General features: G+C 36.5%; 1 long non-coding RNA gene across 1 annotated transcript; it reads right to left on the minus strand.

The window, feature by feature from the left end:
• Positions 1-14,661: 14,661 nt before the first annotated feature.
• Positions 14,662-15,492, minus strand: LOC109174944. The gene is made up of 2 exons (XR_002053209.1): positions 15,412-15,492; positions 14,662-14,914 (listed from the first exon to the last, which is right to left on the minus strand). It is a non-coding gene; the product is annotated as an uncharacterized LOC109174944 (long non-coding RNA).
• Positions 15,493-15,744: the final 252 nt, after the last annotated feature.

The raw sequence follows: 15,744 nt of genomic DNA on the forward strand, positions 1-15,744 counted from the left end.
TTCTACCAACAAGGACACGACCGAGAAAATTCTTCAAGCTTTAAAAGACTGTGGACTGTTTGATTTCTTCACCTACAACTACTTTGGAACCTTTGAAGAAGATGTAGCGAATTTATCTACATGCAGTCGTTGAAAAGGACTCGATAAAATCTAGAGTTGGAGGATCAGAAGTTTCGATCACTGAAGATGACATACACAAGTGCTTCAACTTTCCTGAATCTCAGATAATGCCAGAATCTCATAGCTATGTTGTTCAAAATTTTTGGAATGAGATTCGCGATCCTACGGCTCCAATTTTCTCTGATTTATCCGCTCATAAGAATGTATTGAAGTTTGAATATGAGATGTTGGTGGACATGATTTACAAGATTCTTGAACACAAACTGGTAAGTACTGAAGATTTGACCGCGTCAACAGTGTGCCTGATGGACGGAATCATGAAAAGGAATAAAATTCAAATGGGCAAAATTTATCTACAGGAAAATGGTTATTTTTGTTCATGCTGCCAAACCAATGAAGAAACCTGGCTGTAGTGGACGATTCTATCAAAAATGTTGGATATGGTCTCATCATTGGAGAACTGCTAAGGAAGAAGACAATTCCAATGAGAAAACACAAAAATATTTGGAATTTACAGAGCGTCTCTTCAGAAAATTCAGTCCTAACTTTGGAAAAAGGTCAAGCCAGAGAAGAGGACAAGAAGGTGGGAGTTCTACAAGTTCAAAACACCTCAAAAGTTCCAGACCGAGAACAGGCAAAGCAATCTCAACCTCAAGTAATCAAATGGGATCAAGCAATAGATCAGGACAGAGATCAAGAAGCCATCAATACGGCTATGGCAGTTGTTCCGATCAAATATGCCGAACCAAACGTGTTGGCCGAAGGAGTTGATGATACTACAAGAATGGAATTTGCAGGAGTTGATGTGCAAATTTCAAATGATCTACAAAGAAGACTCTCAAGTCAATCTGCAGCCGAAGGAAGTGCAGGACCTTTAGTTTTTGACTCAGCACTCATTCAAGATGATCCGGAGCTGTTGAAAGAATTGATAATGGTGCAAACTTGGAGAGAATGGAAACTTGAAAGATATCATTCTTTCATGTCAAAAATCACCCCAGATTTGATACGGAGTGAAGATTTTCCTTGGAATGGTGTGGAACGAACGTGATGCTAGATGCACTTAACATGGATTTAAATCAAGTGTATCACATGAAGCTACACGAAAAGGCAGCCAGACAAAAAGGAAAAGCACCAATAAAAAGAGGCAGTACGGCTCAAGACCGGTTAGCCGAACAAGAGAGACAGAATGAAATTTCACTTCAGTTAGCTCTACAAAGGTCAGTATATGACACACATCATTATCCAGGTAACACATCTCTTGTGGATAATGAAGTTTTTGATGAAAGAACTGAAGGGACGGCACTCATTGATGTACCAATCATAAGCACTGAAAATCATATGGACATACCTGTGAAAGTCCATGATGCTTCTTTATTGATATCTGATTTAACCCCCCACATCAATTAATGTGAATCTGGAGTGCAATGAACAACTTGTGGGAGCCAATGAAAAACAAGTGTCAGAAGAAAGAAGAAGAGATATACCAGTGGAAGTTGCAGTAGAAGTTGCTACTGAGAATAGACTGCAAATCACAGAGGATTTATCCAGTGTATTGCCGGTACACCATACCGAGTCTACCATGCCTACCATGGACCCTGTTCTAGAAAATGAAGATTTATTTACAGACAACTACACGAGAACAGAGGTCTTAGAAGAAGAAATTGGTGATCCCAATCAAGAAGCCGAATCACCTGAAGAAGAAGGGATGCAACTTATTGACACAGTTATTCTCACAGATCCGAATAAAAGTCCATTCGGATCCCCTCAAAACTTTGTGCAGATGAATGAACAAGAAGATAACATATTCTCATCCTTATTTGCCAAGGTGGCCGAATCCAGTGATGTTGTTTGTCAAACTATTGGAGAAAAATTGGTTGAACAAAACCAAATGCTAGAACAACAACACACGGATACCCGAGTCAATCTGAAAGAATTAATGGAGCATCAAAATTCTTTGAAGACTCAGATTGACAAAGCAGAAAGAATTCTGAAAGGAGAAGTGACGAAAGGCTTACTTGAAGTCATTCAGCTCATGAAGAAGGAGCGTGAAGCAGCTGAAAAGATTCACAACGAACGTCACTTGCGACAAATCAAGGCGATTCAAGATCAAGAAAGCCGAATCAACAAACTTGAAGCTGAACTCGCAGTTACAACAAACAAGCTTGACAACGTGCAAACCGTTTCCATTGAAACGCACAACAGTGTTGAAACTGTGAAGGCAAACCAAGACCGAGATTTTAAGACCCTTGCATTTTTGGTTGATAACGCCAAAAGGGGGGAAGAAATTCTCAGTCACTTGGCTTTGCAACAACAAGAATTTATTCTTGGAAGTCAACAACAGCCAGTAATGTCTACTCAAGGTAGAGGCCGAAGCCGCGGACAATCCTCACAAGGACCATCTCAGATTGGTTTTGCTCAGTTCGCGAATCCGAGTCTTGGTACAAGTACATCGAAAGTTGTTGAACAGCGTGGCTGGTTCGAATGCTCTAAGGGTACCGCCACTCAGACAACAATATGGACCAAGGAAAATTTACCAAGCATGATCAAGAAATGGCCTGCAGCCGATCAAGCCCAATGGATCTCGGAAAAGAATAAAGAAGAAGAAGGCAAAAGGAAAAGAACCGAGATGTGGTATGAACTAAGAGGTTTCACCGGAAATATGGGCATGAATCTTGGAGAAGAAAGAAGCTTCGAAGAATGTGTCTTATGGTGGGAAAACGGAGTTCTTCCGGGTAACAATATCAAAGAAGCTTATGGATACTATATGGCCGGACAGCTTACAAAGAAATTTCAGAATGCAAAGTTCAAAGATGATTTCTTCAAGCTCAGAGAACATGTCAAGGAAATTTTGAAGAAAGACTTTGGTGTGAAGAAACCCAGAAGGTAATATGAAAATTCTCTTAAGTTGATATTCTCTATTTTCGAACCTCTGTTGCGTTTTTTCTCTATAAATTCGAAATAGATCAATAATAATTTCCCATGGTCTATTTTGAGTCTTTAATTTTATTTGTTTAATGTAATTAGACTTTCGTGAATTAAAAGACAAGAAATATGTCAAACGCACGACAAAATTAAAAAAAAAAAAAAAGAAAATTGATGATGATCAAAATAAAAAATAATTCAAGATGCGTTTATGAGCTTGTCTAAAAATTAATTCACAATTTTTCTTTTGATTGTGTCTACAAAACCATTTGTTAAACTCATCTTGGCTTTGTCAAATAAAATTGAGCAAAAAGATTATTTTTCGAAGACTTAAAGCCAATGACTGAGTATAGGTTTTGGCATTATCAAAAGGGGGGAAATTGTTAGGAATAAAGTGTAATGGTTTTGATATGCCAAATTTGTATTTGTAGATCCCCCAATTTTATTTATAGGTCTAGTAGAGTCTTAGACCATGATCGGGAAATTATTGAATTATCAAAAGAGAAAAACAGAGGAAAATGGATGAAAATAGAAGAAGAAGATATAAAGCCGAAAATCAAGAATTTGTCTGGAGAAAATGACAAATTGAAGAAGAAGATGAATGATACAATATTCACGTCGCTACTACTCAAAGAAGATATCCCAGAAGAATTTTCGTGAAGAAAATTAATTTTGGAAGAATGACATGAAATTGACTTGGAGATCAAGCATCTATGGAAAGAAAGAAGTACATCAAATGTGATTGGAGATTTAATCAAAAGCTGTATGGACGAAGTGGATGATGCTTGATATATAATTCGAAATGGCTCAAGTTCGAAACTCACCATTAACAATTTTACAAGGTAAAATTTGAGAAGTCAAATTAAATTAATCTGATGGAGTTGGGCGCTAGTTTAAGCTTTGGGCGCCAATTACAAGTGGAAATTGGGAAGCAATTTCACTTGGGTGGCAATTGAGATGCAATTGCACTTGGGAGCTAGTTTCGAAGCAATTGAAATTGGGAGCCAGTTTCAAAGAAATTGAGATGCAATTGCACTTGGGAGCTAGTTTCGAAGCAATTGAAATTGGGAGCCAGTTTCAAAGAAATTGAGATTAATTGAAATTGGGAGCTAGTTCAGAGAAATTAAAATTGGGAGCAAGTTTCAAATGGAATCAATTCAAGTTGGAAGCCAATTCAAGTTGTAGTATGGGATGCAATTCAGATTGGGGACCAATTAAAAGAAGACAAATGGAATCAATTCAAGTTGTAGTATGGGATGCAATTCAGATTGGGGACCAATTAAAAGAAGACATTGAGGAGCAATTGAATTGAGATTAAAAGAAGACATGAAATTGGGAGCCAATTCAAGTTGTAGTATGGGATGCAATTCAGATTGGGGACCAATTAAAAGAAGACATTGAGGAGCAATTGAATTGAGATTAAAAGAAGACATTGAGGAGCAATTGAATTGAGATTAAAAGAAGACATTGAGGAGCAATTGAATTGAGATGAAATTCAAAGAGAAGTCCAATTTCGAAGTCAACATTGAGAAGTAATTGGAGCACCAGGAGATGTTGGGAGTCAACATTGAGAAGTAATTGGAGCACCAGGAGATGTTGGGAGCCAATTGCAAGTCAAAGTCAATTGGGAGCCAATTACAATAGAGAAATTCAAATTGGGTGCCAATTACAAGCCAATTGAAATAGTCAAAGTCAATTGGGAGCCAATTACAATGGAGAAATTCAAATTGGGTGCCAATTACAAGCCAATTGAAATTGGGTGTCAATTACAATGAATAAATTCAAATTGGGTGCCAATTACAAGCCAATTGAAATTGGGTGTCAATTACAATGAAGAAATTCAAATTGGGTGGAAGTTCAAAGCCAGTTTGAAGTCTGAGAACACCCAGACGTGAGAATGAAGAAGATGAAGCAGAACTTACAGTGAAAAATATTCTCACAAGGAAAATACTAGTCTAACTAGTATGGGATTAAAATAAAGATTATTTTTGAATCCCAAAGATACAAGGACCACTTCAGAGCTGATCAGAGAAGCCATTCTACACCAAAACTGAGACCCAGATATTTCCACTCAAGGTAAAACCAGAGGAGTATCAGATGAAGTTTGGGAGCTCATTTACATGGAGATGAAACTCCATCAACGGCTAGCTTATCTCTTTCTGACATTTTTGCAGAAGATAAGATAAGATCTCTGACAAAAGATACAAGATTTCAAAAATGAGAGCGTCTCTTTCCAACGGACATATTCTCATTACCAGCTATAAAATGATGAAGATGTGAAGACTTGAAGATCAGGGAAAAAGGGGAACTTACGAACAAGAGAGAAGAAAATTCGAATCCATCAAGGGATCGAATAGAGCAATTAAGCTTAAAAGAGCAGAGAGCTAAAATTCTAAGAGCTAAAATCTTCAAGTGTGAGAAAAAGAACTCAGAGAGCTTCAAGAGAAAAATATTCTGAGAGTTCTTAAATAGAGCAAAACAGAGCAAAAATATCAAGTGCTTTACTTGATATATTCAAAGAGAGAAAACACTCAGAGCTGTCAAGAGAAATCATTTCAGAGTGTTTATCTTCATCAAAGAGACCTGCGCATCATTGAAGATCATCTACAGAGTCTCAGAAGTTGGAAGCAAGACAACACTTGTTTTGGAGCAAAACAAGAAAAGGGAGGAAAGTAGCACGGAGCTGTGAAATCCTGGATTGTCACACGGAGCTGTGAGATCCGAAGCAGCAGTGTCGGAGGCACTGGGCGTGATTGATGTGGGCTTGGTGATCAAAGCACCAGATCACGGATAGGTTTCTACCGGAGTGTGGAAGACGGGGGGAAAGTAACGCGGAGTCGTGAAATCCTGGGATAGTAGCGCGGCGACGTGAAACCCGAAGCAGCAGTGTGGTGTCACTGGGCGTGATTAGTGCGGGCTTTGTGATCAAAGCACTAGATCACGGAAATTCATTGTATCTTGGAACCAAGGAGTGGTAGATATAGTGAATTGGCTCTTGGAGAAAAGAGCAAGTGGAGTAGGAGGATTACACCACCTCGCGAACCACTATAATTGTCTTGTGTTCTTTACTGCTTTCTTTACATACCGCTCTTTACATATTCGCTTCACGAAGATATACTGCTCACACAATCTCACACACACTTTATGTTTATTCATTTCCGCTGTGCACCATACTCTAACAATCTAGTTAAGAGTTTTGGTTTATCTCTGTCTTAGCAATTGTTGTGCTGTGCGAAAAAGTTTGAAAGTCTATTCACCCCCTCCCCCCTCTAGACTTTCACCTAACCTCTTTTGGGACCAACAAGCACACTTTCGGATCTTCGGAAATATTGTATCATCTACGGCTTTGAATAGAATATCCTTGGCAATATTGTCAAGATTATTCCGTGTTCTATCGTCCGATGTCCATTCCGGTTTAGGCTTTTGAACGTACTGTGGAGCATCCGGAGATATAACAAACGCCGTATTGACTTTTAATATTTCGAGAGGGCCAGTGGAAATAACTTCCCACATTTCATCGTGTAAAGCCGATAAGTGTACCTGCATACGAACTTTCCAATCATCAAATTTATCAAGAGAGAATAATAGATTTTGAGCTAAATCTTTCTCATCATCATTACGTGAGATATGAAAGATTAATCCAATTCACACACTTTGTAGAATGGATCAGCCTAGCAGTCAAAAACAGTTAACCCAGTTGGGCAACGTGTTTAAATACCAAAGGTTGGTACAAACTGACTCAAATAGGCTACAGGATCTGATACTAATTGTTGGTCCCAAAAGAGGTAAGGTGAAAGTCTAGAGGGGGGGGGGGTGAATAGACTTTCAAACTTTTTCGCACAGCACAACAATTGCTAAGCCAGAGATAAACCAAAACTCTTAACTAGATTGTTAGAGTATGGTGCACAGCGGAAATAATTAAACATAAAGTGTGTGTGAGATTGTGTGAGCAGTATATCTTCGTGAGAGCAAATATGTAAAGAGCGGTATGTAAAGAAAGCAGTAAAGAACACAAGACAATTATAGTGGTTCGCGAGGTGGTGTAATCCTCCTACTCCACTTGCTCTTTTATCCAAGAGCCAATTCACTATATCTACCACTTCTTGGTTCCAAGATACAATGAATTTCCGTGATCTAGTGCTTTGATCACAAAGACCGCACTAATCACGCCCAGTGACACCACACTGCTGCTTCGGGTTTCACGTCGCCGCGCTACTATCTCAGGATTTCACGACTCCGCGTTACTTTCCCCCCGTCTTCCACACTCCGGTAGAAACGTATCCCGTGATCTGGTGCTTTGATCACCAAGCCCACACCAATCACGCCCAGTGCCTCCGACACTGCTGCTTCGGATCTCACAGCTCCGTGTGACAATCCAGGATTTCACAGCTCCGTGCTACTTTCCTCTCTTCTCTTGTTTTGCTCCAAAACAAGTGTTGTCTTGCTTCCAACTTCTGAGACTCTGTAGATGATCTTCAATGATGCGCAAGTCTCTTTGATGAAGATAAACACTCTGGAAAGATTTCTCCTGATAGCTCTGAGTGTTTTCTCTTTTTGAGTATATCAAGTAAAGCACTTGATATTTTGCTCTGCTTTGCTCTGTTTAAGAACTCTCAGAATATTTCTCTTTTGAAGCTCTCTGAGTTCTTTTTCTCACACTTGAAGATTTTAGCTCTTAGAATTTTAGCTCTTTGAAGCTTAATTGCTCTATTCGATCCTTTGATGGATTCGAATTTTCTGCTCTCTTGTTCGTGAGTTTGTGTTCTGCTCTACTGCTCTTTTTCACTACTTTTTTTCAAGTCTTCATATCTTCATCATTTTATAGCTGGTGATGAGAATTCGTCCGTTGGAAAGAGACGCTCCCATGTCAGAGATCTTATCTTATCTTCTGCAAAAATGTCAGAAAGAAATAAGCTAGCCGTTTGAAAGATCTTCATCTCCATGTAAATGAGCTCCCAAACTTCATCTGATATTCCTCTGGTTTTACGTTGAGTGGAAATATCTGGGTCTCAGTTTTGGTGTAGAATGGCTTCTCTGATCAGCTCTGAAGTGGTCCTTGTATCTTTGGGATTCAAAAATAATCTTTATTTTAATCCCATACTGGTTAGACTAGTATTTTCCTTGTGAGAATATTTTTCACTATAAGTTCTGCTTCATCTTCTTCATTCTCATGTTCTCAGACTTCAAACTGGCTTTGAACTTCCACCCAATTTGAATTTCTCCTTTGTAATTGACACTCAATCTCAATTGGCTTGTAATTGGCACCCAAATTGAATTTCTCCTGGCTTGTAATTGGCACCCATATTGAATTTCTCCTTTGTAATTGGCTCCCAATTAACTTTGACTTGCAATTGGATTTCATCTCAATTCAATTGCTCCTCAATGTCTTCTTTTAATTGGTCCCCAATTTGAATTGCATCCCATACTACAACTTGAATTGGCTCCCAATTTCAATTTCTCTGAAACTGACTCCCAATTTCAATTGCTTCGAACTAGCTCCCAATTCCTTTAAATTGGCTCAGAAGTGCAATTGCATCTCAATTGCCACCCAAGTGAAATTGCTTCCCGCCCAACTCCATCAGATTAATTTAATTTGACTTCTCAAATTTTACCTTGTAAAATTGTTAATGGTGAGTTTTGAACTTGAGCCATTTCGGATAATATATCAAGCATCATCCACTTCTTTCGTACAGCTTTTGATTAAATCTCCAATCACATTTGATGTACTTCTTTCTTTCCATAGATGCTTGATCTCCAAGTCAATTACATGCATTCTTCCAAAATTAATTTTCTTCACGAAAATTCTTCTGGGATATCTTCTTTGAGTAGTAGCGACGTGAATATTGTATCATTCATCTTCTTCTTCAATTTGTCATTTTCTCCAGACAAATTCTTGATTTTCGGCTTGATATCCTCTTCTTCCATTTTCATCCATCTTCCTCTATTTTTCTCTTTTGCAAAATTAAATAATTTCCCGATCACGGTCTAAGACTCTACTAGACCTATAAAATAAAATTGGGGGATCTACAAATACAAATTTGGCATATCAAAACCATTACACTTTATTCCTAACATTATGGTCTTTATTATCATGAAAAGTAGCCATTATTAATCTATAAAGAAATATATAAAGGGATTAAAACACAAGTAAACCCATGAATAGGAGCATATTTCAGGTTAAAGACTATTGTCACCAAGTACCAAAACAGTAAAAAGAGAAAACATATGAGAGATGAAAAATATAGTCATTACATTGTTCATCATTCTTAGCCACTAACAAAACTATACATATTATGCTCTTAAAATTGAAGACCCAAAACCCATAAATCAAGTTACAAACTCAACCTTTCCACTTTATATCAAAAGTATAGTTTTTTTGGAGTTTACAAATTACAAAAAAAAAAAAATAATAATAATAATAATAATAATCAATAACTTACAACAGAATTTCAACAATAAAAAATAGATATAAAAAAAAAAACTTACCGAAGAGAACTCTTTACTAATAGAATACTGATAAAGATTCAGACAAAGAGAAACGATTGACGGGTTGGGTTCTTCTCACACAAAAAATTTGGAGTTTGATGAATATATATTCTTACAAGATGTTGCAATTGTTTCTAATAGTGACTAAGGTTGTAATTTAAATTTAGGAGTTTAGGAGTTTAAATAGATTTAGGAGTTAAGATACATATAGAAAATTAGATGACTTTTGTTAATTAAAATTAAAGAATTCTTAGTAATAAATATAATAATTTAGAAATAATTTCTTAAAAAAAAACAGAAGAAATAATTAGATACTAAATGTATGTCAAATTATTTTACAGGAATGATAACAGATTTAGAAATTTATTATTATTATTATAAGTGATACGTAGTAACAGATTACTGAATGTGAATTGTTTTACAGATTTTAGAATTGTTATCATTATTAATAATTAGATAATTAAATATATAATAAATATGTTTAGGAAAGTAGATATATTTTGTTAATTAGAAATCAAAGAATTTCCTAAAATAATACAAGTCTTAGATATTTTGCAAAAAAAGGACCCGATTAACATTGATTTTATTCTTTAATGATGTGTCATCTCCTCATTCACCGCCAGTGTATAGCATTGCGGTGCATCAAATATTAATGCGTATCCATTATGATATATGGAATTATATTTGATTAGAGTGTATTATGACTATGGTACTTATATTACTTGGGAAAACTATTTTGGGATATATATATATATATATATATATATATATATATATATATATATATATATATATATATATATATATATATATATATAGGGAAGGGATCAGGTGCATTTGTTGCTTCCCGTGCGGATGTGCGGTGGATTAATGTGCGTGAGGTTTATACTTAATGTGCGTGAGATTTGTACTCAATGTGCTTGAGATTTGTACTTAATGTTCGTCATGTTAATATGCGTGAGTTTTGTACTTAATGTGCCTGAGTATTGTGTTTAATGTGCGTGAGATTTGTGCTTAATGTGCGTGCGTATTTCAGAATTACGAGCTCAGAAAAAAGCAGAACAGAAACTCACGCACATTAACGCCCAAGCTTCTTGTTACTTCTTCACTCAATTTGGCCATGGATTCTGGATTATCAGCTACCTTCAGTGCAGTTGAATGTTTATATAAATGACGCACGCACAGTAAGATTTGCACAGCAGCTAAGTGTGGATTTCTGTTGTATTATTCCCGTAATTTTTAACCACCATAGCTCGCCTCCGCATCATCATCATCAGGGAGGGGGCAAATGGCTACTGGGAATGGGGAAGAAGCTGACATCAATATTTTCTGCTGCATTTTACACATTCACGCACATTAAGTACAAATCTCAGGCACATTAAGCACAACACTCACGCAAATTGAGTACAAATCTCACGTACATTAATCCACCGCACATCCGCACGCAGGGACGGAGGGAGAGGGGGGGCAGGGGGGGCTGCCCCCCCTCACCCCACCCCCACCATATATATAGTATTTGTATGTATATATGTATATATAGTACATGTTTTAGTATTAGTATAAAAAAACTATAAAATGTTAACAAGAAGTGAGTTAGAGTAGATGGTAGAGCCTATCTTTGGTAATAATGAGGTTAAGGGTTAAAATTTTAGCATCAACATAGTTTTACAATTCTTTTTTAATAGCTTTTTTAATATTACACACACACACTCTATAATAAGATGTGTAATTTTTAATGTGTTTTCTATTCAAATTATTTTATTAATTATGTTTCATATTTTGTTATGAATATTTTTATAAAGTTTCGATGTGTTTTATTTTTCGTCCATATCCAACAATATTTACAATTATATTTCTTAGGTAGTTTATTTATTTATTTTTAAATTATCTCTTTTGTTTTAATGTTTCGCCTTTTCTGGAAAAATTTTCTGAATCCGTCTGTACTGTTTCGCCCCCCCTCAATCGAATTTCTGGCTCCGTCCCTGTCCGCACGGGAACCTTTCTATATATATATATATATATATATATATATATATATATATATATATATATATATATATATATATATATATATAGGGGAGGATTCAAGTAGGAACCATCCTTAGGTAGGAACCTAGGAACCAATCTAAGCTATCAAAAAATTAGAAATTAATGATCAAGATCAATTTACAATTTAATTAGATGGGATAATGGTGTCAGTTTACTCATCATCCACTTAAAAGAAAATATTTAATCGTAATATTTTCCTTGATTTTAGGTGGCTAACATAAAGAAGGATTGTTTATGAGTTTGGAATTAATTAGGATTGTTTATGAGTTTGGATTTAAACATGAAGCTTCAAATCTTACAGGTCTTCTTATATTAATTATATAAATTGTAGAATTCTTTTTTTTGAAAGGATATAAATTGTAGAATTATTCCAACGTAACATTACATATATATTGGTGTGCACTTGGATTGTGCTGTGTGTGCCATGATGTGTAAAAATACTGAAAGAATGAATTCATGAAAATCATACTGATGTTAAAGACTATGTTGTGCACTTGGGTTAAACTGTGTGTGTCACAACGTAAATAATGAATGTGTGGATGAAAAGACGTAAAACAAGTTGGTGTACACTTGGGTTGATAGAATAGGATGGGCATTTTGGTTGAACTGTTTGCACTTGGATTACATTGTGTGTGCCATAATTTGCACTTAGGTCAACGAATATGTGCATGCACAAGTATACGAAATATCGTGTGCACTTAGGTTAACGAATATGTGCATGTACCAAAACCAGATTGGTGTTAAAGACTACGTTGTGTACTTGAGTTAAACTGTGTGTGCCATAACATCAAGCATCACATCATGCATTGATATAGAGATTCAAATGACATCACTGATTTAATACCTCCACAAAATCATGCTCATCCTCCAAGTACCTTCGCATCAATTTCACCACACTATGTCGCAAGAATATGTTGGAACTCATTTGTGGTCGACGTAGATCAAGATATCGATGCGTATAATCTACCAAAGTAATTAATACATAAAGCTAGCAGCAGAATGAGTCACTTACAAGCTGTTTAAATATGAAGGAATAAAGAAAGATAAAAAATAACCTAATATATAAAAGACAAAATAACCACAGAGTATTAGCCACAAAATGAAACAAAATGTTTGTGCCATATAGATGAAACAAAATTTGAGTTAATAATCATTTCAATGCTTTGAATATCATGTCGGCACGCTCATCAGGCCGGGAGTTCATCCCGGTGTTTAATGAATATTTCACCTGGATTAACGAAATACTGAACTCCAGAGTGTGAAGCGTCAATAAAGCCTATTTGTGTATAAATAAACGTAAGACAACTTAATTTAACATGTTTATGTGTACACTTGAGTTACACTATGTGTGCCATAATGTGCATAATTAGTGTGTTATGAAAAGACATAGTACGGATCGATATGCACCTTGGTTTATCTGTGTGTGCCAAAATGAACGGTGATATTGACAAAATGAAATATTAGGCTAACATTATCCCTGCAAATCTCTCCCACTCTTAAAAATAGGTCCCACTTCCACATCATCTTATTTGCAAATCATCTACTATTCACACTACATCCCTACAAATCTAATCAACTTTCAAAAGTGGGCCCAACATATTAAAATAACAATATTAATAATATTAAAAAGTAAAAGAAAAACAATAAAAAAATTATATAATATAAAAGCTGCCGCGGCAGCTTTTGTCAGCGGTTTGCATACCGCCTTAATTATAAAAAATAAATAAAAAAAATGCTAATGTGGCTTAACCACATCAGCTTGCAAAGCCAATATTGGCTGGGATTAACCAGAATGATGTGATGGACTATGGTGTGCACTTGGGTTACACCGTGTGTGTCATTCTGTGTAGAATTAGTATGTGCACAAAAACGCATAAAAGAAGTTGGTGTGCACATTGGTCACACCATGTCTGCCATAATGTGTAAAATTAGTGTGTCCATGAATAGGCGTAAAGCAAGTTAACATGCACTTAGGTTGGGATGTGCACATGGGGTACACTGTGCCATAATGTGTAGGACTAGTGGATAGTGAGCACTTGAGTTGAACTGTGTACACTTGAGTCGATAGATTACGATGTGCACTTGAGTTGAACTGTGTACACTTGAGTCGATAGATTACGATGTGCACTTGGGTTAACGAGTTTGTGCATGCCATGATGCTCAAGAAAATGTTCTACAAAATACCATGTGCACTTGGGTAAACGAACTTGTGCATGCCATGATGCTCAAAAGAACTGTTATACAAATTACCGTGTGCACTTGGGTAAATGAGTTTGTGCCATGATGCTCAAGAAAACTATTATACGAATTACCATGTGCACTTGGATAAACGAACTTGTGCCATGATGCTCAAGAAAACTATTATATAAATTACCGTGTGCACTTGGGTTAACGAGCTTGTACCATCATACTCAAGAAAACTGTTATACGAATTACCGTGTGCACTTGGGCTAACGAGTTTGTGCCATCATGCTACAGAAAATTGTTATACAAAATACCTTGTGCACTTGGGTTAACGAGCTTGTACCATCATAGCCAAGAAAACTGTTATATGAATTACCGTGTGCACTTGGGCTAACGAGTTTGTGCCATCATGCTACAGAAAATTGTTATACAAAATACCTTGTGCACTTGGATTAACGAGTTTGAGCCATCATGCTCAAGAAACCTGTTATACCGTGCACTCGAGTTAAGGAATGTTTGCTTGCACATTCGTATATACCCCCTAATCGTGTTTAATGTTGTGTGCGACATTATAGGGATGCGTCAGACCAAAAAAAAAAAAAAAAAAAGACAAAACACCCAAGAATTAACTCTCAAACATCATAAACAAAAAACATATGTACTGATCTACTTGTTCAAATTAGCTCAGGTATCAAACATTGTTGAACCGCATGCATAACGATATTCAATTGCGTTACAGATGTGAGGTAGGAACTTGTTCGTAAGTGTGTGCATATTTGTTATGAATCTTGTGCATTTTTGATAAATATATTTTGCACATCAATTGTTAAGTGTTTTCACTTGGGATAAAGAGCATTTTGTGCATATTAGAATAGCAGAATGTGCATTAAAGAACATGTGTACACAAAATATAAAATATTTGTTTTTGTCATACACAAACAGAAAATCACTACAAACAATCACCATCGTCATCAACCTATTTGAGATATTGATTTGGCATATCCCTCCTACCAAAGTGAAACCTTCCTATGCGCGCGGGTCATTGAAGGCATATTCAAGTCGAAGCCCCGAAGGACTGAAGGAGAGTCCACGCGAATGCCAAGCCCGTCTCCATAGCCACTTCCAGGTTTTAACCTCGCCCAAGCAGGATCGCCTAACAAGAAAACAAATGACATATACTCATTTTGTTAACTCCATTGCTTGAGCATTTTAGTGGATTCGTAGTGGTAGAAAGTTAACTTACTGGAAGTAGAAATGGATACACAGATAACTTTGATACTAAACACTGTAATCATCTTAATTATGAAATCTCACGAATGGGAATTATATTGCATAAAGCAGTTGAAGCTTGTATTGCCTCCAAGTCTCAAACATATCACAAGTCTAAAAGTAAATAAGAAAACATCAAGCAAGAGTGGAATGCATACCACCATGTATAAATTATAAATTAATAAAATACTTTTGTTTTCTTGTAGTAAGCAAATGACTGGATTCAAATCATACCACTATAGCATCCCCATCATTTTGATAACACCGATCCCATTTTCTGCACTTTCAGCCTCGACATGTGCAAAATCAATTGATCTTTAAGCTTCCTCGACAGCCTAGGCAAGCCTTCATCATATCAGAAGGAAGGAAAAAAATACTTACCTGTAGCCGCGCCTTCCATCGCCGCTCCAAGATGTCGTTGAATACTGTGTATCACGCTAAAACCACCGCACAATCATACACAGAACAATCTCAGAAATTCAAAGGCACTTGAATCCTTCCATAATTCACACGAATTCTTCCATAACCTTATTAGAGCGACGGTGAATACAGCACCGGGAGGAACAAGACGAAATAGCAAAAGAGGAGGAAGACTGTGAGACACACAAAATTAAAGGAATTGACAGACTCCTTCGAGAAGATGGACTCAATAGCAGGCGAATTTTTCGCACTCCCCCACACGATCACACAACAAAATAGCCAAACTACCCCTAC

This window comes from Ipomoea nil, unplaced genomic scaffold (genome assembly GCF_001879475.1).
Source record: "Ipomoea nil cultivar Tokyo-kokei standard unplaced genomic scaffold, Asagao_1.1 scaffold0672, whole genome shotgun sequence".
NCBI classification, from domain to species: domain Eukaryota; kingdom Viridiplantae; phylum Streptophyta; class Magnoliopsida; order Solanales; family Convolvulaceae; genus Ipomoea; species Ipomoea nil.